General features: G+C 36.1%; 1 long non-coding RNA gene across 2 annotated transcripts; it reads left to right on the forward strand.

Moving 5' to 3' along the window:
- Nucleotides 1-584: 584 nt before the first annotated feature.
- LOC147523483 (uncharacterized) lies at nucleotides 585-1,502 on the forward strand. 2 transcript variants are annotated; one of them, XR_015196474.1, is made up of 3 exons: nucleotides 585-672; nucleotides 1,071-1,159; nucleotides 1,307-1,502. It is a non-coding gene; the product is annotated as an uncharacterized LOC147523483 (long non-coding RNA). The 2 variants fall into 2 exon arrangements; XR_015196475.1 differs by having other exon boundaries at nucleotides 1,393-1,502.
- The last annotated feature ends 5,534 nt before the right edge of the window (nucleotides 1,503-7,036 follow it).

The following is a 7,036-nucleotide window of genomic DNA, read 5'->3' on the forward strand; positions in this document are numbered from 1 at the left end:
CCAAATAGCGATTGAAAGACTTTGTTTAACAAATAAATATTGTTTATTATTGCTAAATGTGATTATAATCGTCGACCTATCTTTCATTTTCGTGATTTGTCAATTTTTTTATTCTCAAACCTTTCATACTCATGCTTAGTCCAACTAGTATCTTTGTCAGGGCCACTTGATGTACTGGCTGATTTTGTATTCATCTTTCCATAGGATCAGTTAACAGATTGTGCATATCACAATTGAACAAAGTGTGCGTCTAGTGTGTGTGTGGGGTGTTTAAACCCCTTAGTTATATTGATTGTAGTTTACCACTGATCAGATGAAGTCAAGAACATAAAAAGGTATATCATTAGAAAAAGATACCTCTGATTTCTCTTAATTAATGAGTTACATTTGTTGGAAAGGAATTAATTTTTACCTTTTATGAAAGTTTTATGAAGGTTTGAAGTTAACGATACATTGGGAATTTTGCAATTCACCATGTTTGCTAGTATCCAATCATAAAGGCCCTCATTGTTCTTTATGACGCGCTATATTGACGTGTCTATCTCTTTGTAATTTATCATTATTTGTTGACTTTTAAGGTTCGGTTTTCCCTATAGGTGGACTACTCGGCATCTTATTCGTACTGGGCAGGTGGAAGGGAAGTCTGTACTGTGTTTCAGGAATACAAAACAGGTAGGCAACTCTTTCTTACCTTTTTTTATCTACAATTTCTCTGCCCCATTTACCTCCGTGTTTGAAACTAATGCCTTGATGACTAGATGCTTCTAGTTGGGCGTCATGGTTAGAGAATCCATATGATTTGCTCTATATATTTTCATTAGACACAAGTTTTAGTTTGAAAGTTTGAGTTTCACTTGGTACAAAGTAGGTTGACCTACTCTATCCATTGTTATGTTCCCCTGCTTTTTAGAGTTTTGTTGGGTCCATGGCTTGCTATTACATGTTGATGCAGGGCAATATTTTTGGACACTCCTAGGTTTGTAGAAGTGATGCTTTTGTTTCTTAAAGTGTTTCAAAGCCTTCTTGAATAGCTAGATAGATAATTTTTATTGTGGTTCAATGTGGTGTAGGGTATAAGTTTGATGGAGGGAAAAACAAGAAAACCAAAAGAACAACTCCCTAATCAGATGATCATGCTCACGTCAAGCTCCTCATCAAGGTAAAAACTTAAAATTCCACCATCCATTTTCTCATTTGTTCAACTTGTTACTTTCTGTAGGTGGATTTTCAAAATTTTAATTAATTACATGAGTTTAATTAGTATTATTGTATTTCTGAGTTCATTATTTGTTTTGTGAATTTTTAGGAATTAGATGGACTTATTGGAGCCCCACTAGTTAAGATTTATAGTGAGTGAAGCCATCCCTAATGCTTGGTATTGCAAAGATTCAGGATTGCTTGGAAAATCGTATCGAAATTTGGAACTCTTTGTTATTTGTAAATATGAATTTGTAACTCTCATAAAATATTTTGAAGTTATACTATATATATAGTTCAACGAATATCCTATATGTTTAAGCCTTTTACTTGGGATTGCTATTATTTACTTGTAAGGTAATGGGGATATGGATAAATTCATATATGGAATTGAGATGTTTATTTTAATATAGAACTAGTAGTGTCATTTTTGCAGGTTAAGAGCGTTCCAATATAATGAGAAATATGAGAAATTATTTTTTTTGTAGGGTTTAGCAAGAAGGGCATTTTGGGTATTTTTGCAGGTTTAGCTGGTTGTTACAAAATATGATAAATTATTTTTTTTTAATTTGCAACCCATCAGTAACGGTTCATAACCGTTACAAATTAAAAAGTGTTGCTAAAATTTTATACAAAACAGGCATAACCAAAAGTTACAAATAATATTTGCAACGGTTTAATAACCGTTGGAAATTTCTGTTTGCAACGCTTATTAATCGTTGCAAATATTTCCAACACTTTATCCACGCCATATTTGCAACGCTTAAAAAGCGTTGCGAAAATTATTAGCAACGCTTTTTTGCCGTTGCAAATAGCCTGTTATGGTGTAGTGTAGAATAGCAACCAACTACACTAAATAATTTTGGATGCTTATTAGGCATTTAAAATAGTTTTGTAGCATAAACAATAGGTTATTTAGTCCCTTTTTAAGAATTTGCCTTGGGCCTCCACAATCTCAGAGCCGGCCCTGGTCTTGACATGATTAGTGTTGAAGAAGGTTGGTTGCTGCTTGTGGTTTGCGTTAGCGTCTCATTATAGGATATGCTTTGTTTTCCTTTGAGGTGTAATAGATTTTCAGTTGATACAATGTTTTTGTATTTTCAGTTGTAATTATAATTAAAGAGTTGTTGAAAGGAAATTTGTAACTTAATCATATTTGTGAATTTTTGTAACGAAGAGGACTTTTGTTTATTTAAAAATTTTATTGGTTTCAAATCATTAGAATAATTAAATAGATGATGGGTTTTTGGAAGTGGAGGGTGCATTACACCTTGAAAATCGAAGAGTCGGGAACAAATATTGTTTTTCCGATTTTGTCGAAATTTGGGGTGTTACAAAAACCAAATATCAATTTATACAACCAACCAATGCCCACTTCAAAAAACAATACTTCATACTCCAATACACAAAAAAATTCTAACAGAACATGCATCAAACAATATTCACTATAGAGGGTGGAGGGTGGGTCGCGCCTTTTTATGACTGTGAACTTCTGAAACAGTGGAAGATGGAAAAAATAATTCCTCGTGAGATAGAGGTCGTGCGCCCTTATAATACTTCAAACAAACAACTTGATCATGTTCTAGAAACTGAGACAGAAGACGGCATCAATACCAACTGCGCAAAAGTTAGAAACCCAAACATCCATAACGGCATACAAACAATACTACCCCTCCAATCCTGTATGAGAGTGCAAACTACCTTCCAAAGGTTTGATACTTCAAAAATCTCGAAAACCGGTGTGGGAGGCATGAAGCGTGGCGCCCTCGTTCTGTTGTTTCATGAAAGTTTTTTCCCTTTCACGGCATGGGCGTCGCCTTTTGGAACTGGCTATACTTGAGCACGTGCCGCCTCTTCAATCGGAAAACGAATCGAGTACATAGAAAACTTATCTTTTTCACCGCGTAGGCGTAGAGAGAAGGCTTAGACTTCGTCTTGGCGTCATCCAATACTAACTTCGAGACTGCGGGATACGAGAGGGTTGTGCTCCTCTTACAATACTAAGACAGAGATTCCGGAAGAAAGAGAGATCGCAGGTTTAAACAATACTAAGAAACCAATACTGAGAAACTTCAGATCTCTCTCCTAGCTTTATTCAAACAAACTTTAAACACCAGCGGAATCTTGAAAACTTACTTCAAACTATAGAGAATAATGAGATGAGAGATTTCGGAACTTAGAATACTTAAACATGTCGATAAAACAAGATCGCGGAATGAGCGGTCTTGAACAAGCGATGCTTGTGAATAGTGTCGATTGAACGATAAAATCCTTCCAGAGAAAGATTGAAACTTGAATTGAAATATAAGAACTTCTTCTTATGTGAAATCCTTCTTCTTCTTGAAACTTGACTTGAATACTATACTGAAAAACTTAAATAAACTTGATTTTTTTTTTCTTGGTGAGGGATTCCTCTCCTACTATACCACTGAACCTCGCACTGATACCATGTAGAATTCTATGTTAGTGGTGATGCTAGAAGAGTTGTGACATTGATATATTAAAGAAACCAAGAATAAGAATTGAGAAGACTAGAGATTGATTAGGGTTGGAATATAGAGTCTGAGAGAGTTTGTTTTCTACCCAGAGTTACATACTTATACTAACCTAAAACATGATAATAGAAACTACTAGAGAAAATAACCATTTAGTACCACGAACTTTCGTTTTTTTTACTAAATGGTACCCGAACTTTGTTTCTCGCCTATTTGTACCACGAAGTTTCAATTTAGTACATCAGTTAATTTTCCATCCAATTTCACTAACGGCGTTAGCACTATTCACAAAACACTATTCACGTGAACAATGTTTTTTCAAAAATTCAAATTTTGAAAAAACAAAAAACACTATTCACATGAATAGTGTTTTACTATTCACGTGAACAATTTTTTTTTTATAATAATCTAATTTTTAAGATTGATTAAAGATTATTACAACAACAAAAAAAACACTATTCATGTGAACAGTGTTTTTTACTGTTTTACTATTCATCTGAACAGTGTTTTTTAAAATTATTTTTCATTAAAAATTTAATTTTTAAGATTGATTAAAAATTCTAAAAAAAAAAAAGCACATGAACAGTGAAAACATTGTTCACGTGAATAGTGTTTTTTGTTTTTTTTTCAAAATTTGAATTTTTGAAAAAAAACACGGTTCACGTGAATTTCACTGTTCACGTGAATAGTGCTAACGTGAATAGTGCTAACGCCGTTGGTAAAATTGGACGGAATTGGATGGAAAATTAACTAATGTACTCAATTGAAATAAATTGAAACTTCGTGGTACGAATAAGCGAGAAACAAAATTCGGGTACCATTTAGTAAAAAAAGCGAAAGTTCGTGGTACTAAATGGTTATAAACTCAAACTACTAGATATGGATGTCCATACTTATATAGATGTGTGACTTTCTATATATGACATACACTAATACTGGCATATTCTAACACAAATTAAAGTGGAACGCTTGGCTACAAGGGAAGGAAAATACACAGTTTATTGAGTTATGTGTGCAACAGAGAGAGAAGGTTACACAGTCTCTATTGCACAATTCCTAACCTTGCTATGGAAGGAAACACAGTTAGTAGTGTTTCCAGAGACCATCTATAGAAATAATTAGATATCAAAGAAGAAGCTAGATGTAGCCGGCCTTCTTGATGCTCGTCCTGTCCTCCTCAAAATTTCTGAAGGAGAGGATTTGGTAAAGGTTATAACAAGAGAGTCGTGTCCACAAGACCATAATTAGCAATGCATTTTATAAAAAAATTCAGTGGACGTCTCAGTTTAATATATCCCAATCTTGAAGCATGATACTTCTCTTGCACCGGTTTGTGTTCAACTCAAGCACCTTCCAGTTCATTGTCTTTCCATCGATTAAGAAAAACACTTGTAGACTTGCAGTAGCCTTTGGCCGAGTTGAAACAGCAGTGGAGAAGAAATGTAATGTTTGGCTAGAGTCTGACTCTTGTTGGAGTTATCCCTCACATGAGGAGAAAAAAAAGTTCAGTTTGCGTGGAGAAGCCTGAGCACGCACGCGCTCAGTTTGGTCTTACCCAAGGCGCGCCCGCGCTCATGCCGTGAACAACTTATAGTACTTTGAGGGCGCGTGCGCTCGACATTGGCCTTGCCCAAGGCGCGCCCACGCCCATGTCTATTTTCATAGTTTCTGGTTGCTACAGTAACCGCGAGATTGCGGGTTACTATATAAACAGAAACAAGGTTTTGGAAAACCTAAGCAACACGAAAAAGACAACATAAGAGAGAGAAAACCCAATCTTGAAAGCAATCAAGATTGAGAGATAACCTTTATAGAAAGACAAGCATGTAAAGAGAGAGGAGTGATCTAGTAAGGGAAGAGATTGAAATGAGTGATTGTAATATTCCTTCCCACTTTATAAAAGGATTAGCTCTTGTGGAAGTAGGCACCATTGGCCGAACCACGATATATCTTTGTGTTGTGGTATGCTTGTTATTCTCTTTACATTATTATTTGTTGTTGATAGTTGTTTAGAGAGTTGGGCATGCTAGCTAGGTTATAGTGGATAATTATATCTTTGTTTGGAGTTGTTATTGATCCTAGTATGAGTTATCTATGTAGTGGGGATCGATTGGTATCGGTATTAACCCCAACAAGTGGTATCAGAGCCTTGATTAGATTAACCTAGGGTGTTATCCAAATCTTGGTCGGAAGGCGTTTGACAAAATTCCTGAGAGAAGATTTGAGCTTAAAATAATTTGTAGAGATGGACCAATCCGTGAACACTCCCATGACAAATCTGAATAGAGGTAACTACATTGTGAGGACCTGACACAATCTATTGAGAATGGAGGAGTAAAACTGGATACAGTATCCGATACCGATTGGAAGACGCTTGATGAAAAAGCGATAGGGTGCATTAGATAACGGATTGACAACAATGTAATCCGCCTTGTATCCCAAGAGGCTATAACTTACAGCCTGTGGAAGACTTTAGAAGACCTCTACGAGAAGACAAGAAAGGATGCACAAAATATCTTCTATCAATCAGAGATTCTTGTTACAGAAAAGCAAGAGAGAGGCAAAAGTAGAAAACCATCTCATTTTAGAGGTGAGGACAAAAGAAAATCTAGGAACGCGAGCAAACCTCCTAAGAAAGACTTGTCGTGTTCTCATTGCGGTATCCATGGCCACTTCAAGTATGAATGCATAAAATTGAAGAGGGATGAGAAGATTAGTACCGTACAAGAAGACAAGTTAGAGTTGAAAGAAAGCACCGCCAGTAGAGACTCCACAATCATAGCTTTAGAAGGTGAAGTAGGAATTGTGTCAGATGGTGACAAGTTATGCTTGAGCACTTCAGGCCAGGGTATAGAGTGGGTGGTAGATACAGGTGCTTCTTACCACATCACACCCCATAAGAGTTTCTTCACTACCTATAAAACGAGTGATTTTGGTGAGGTGAAGATGGGCAACAATAAAGTCTCGAAGATTGCAGGCATTGGGGATGTTCATGTAGAAACCAATGTCGGATACACCTTGACACTCAAGGATGTAAGACATGTCCCTGACATTCGGTTAAGCCTAATTTCCGCTGGAAAGTTAGATGATGATGGCTTTGTAAACTCGTTTGGTAGCGGGGTATGGAAACTGAGCAGAGATTCCATTGTAGCAGCCAGAGAGAAAAAACTTGCTCTCTTTACAAAACACAGGCTAGTTTGTGTAAAACAGAAGTAAATGCGGCAGAAGAAGAAGCTTCCTCCGAACTGTGGCATAAAAGACTATGTCATATGGGCGAAAAAGGCATGGAAGTTCTTGCCAAGCAAAGGCCTTGCTAGACATCAAAGGTACTTATTTAAATAGAT

This window comes from Coptis chinensis, chromosome 1 (assembly GCF_015680905.1).
Source record: "Coptis chinensis isolate HL-2020 chromosome 1, ASM1568090v1, whole genome shotgun sequence".
NCBI lineage: Eukaryota > Viridiplantae > Streptophyta > Magnoliopsida > Ranunculales > Ranunculaceae > Coptis > Coptis chinensis.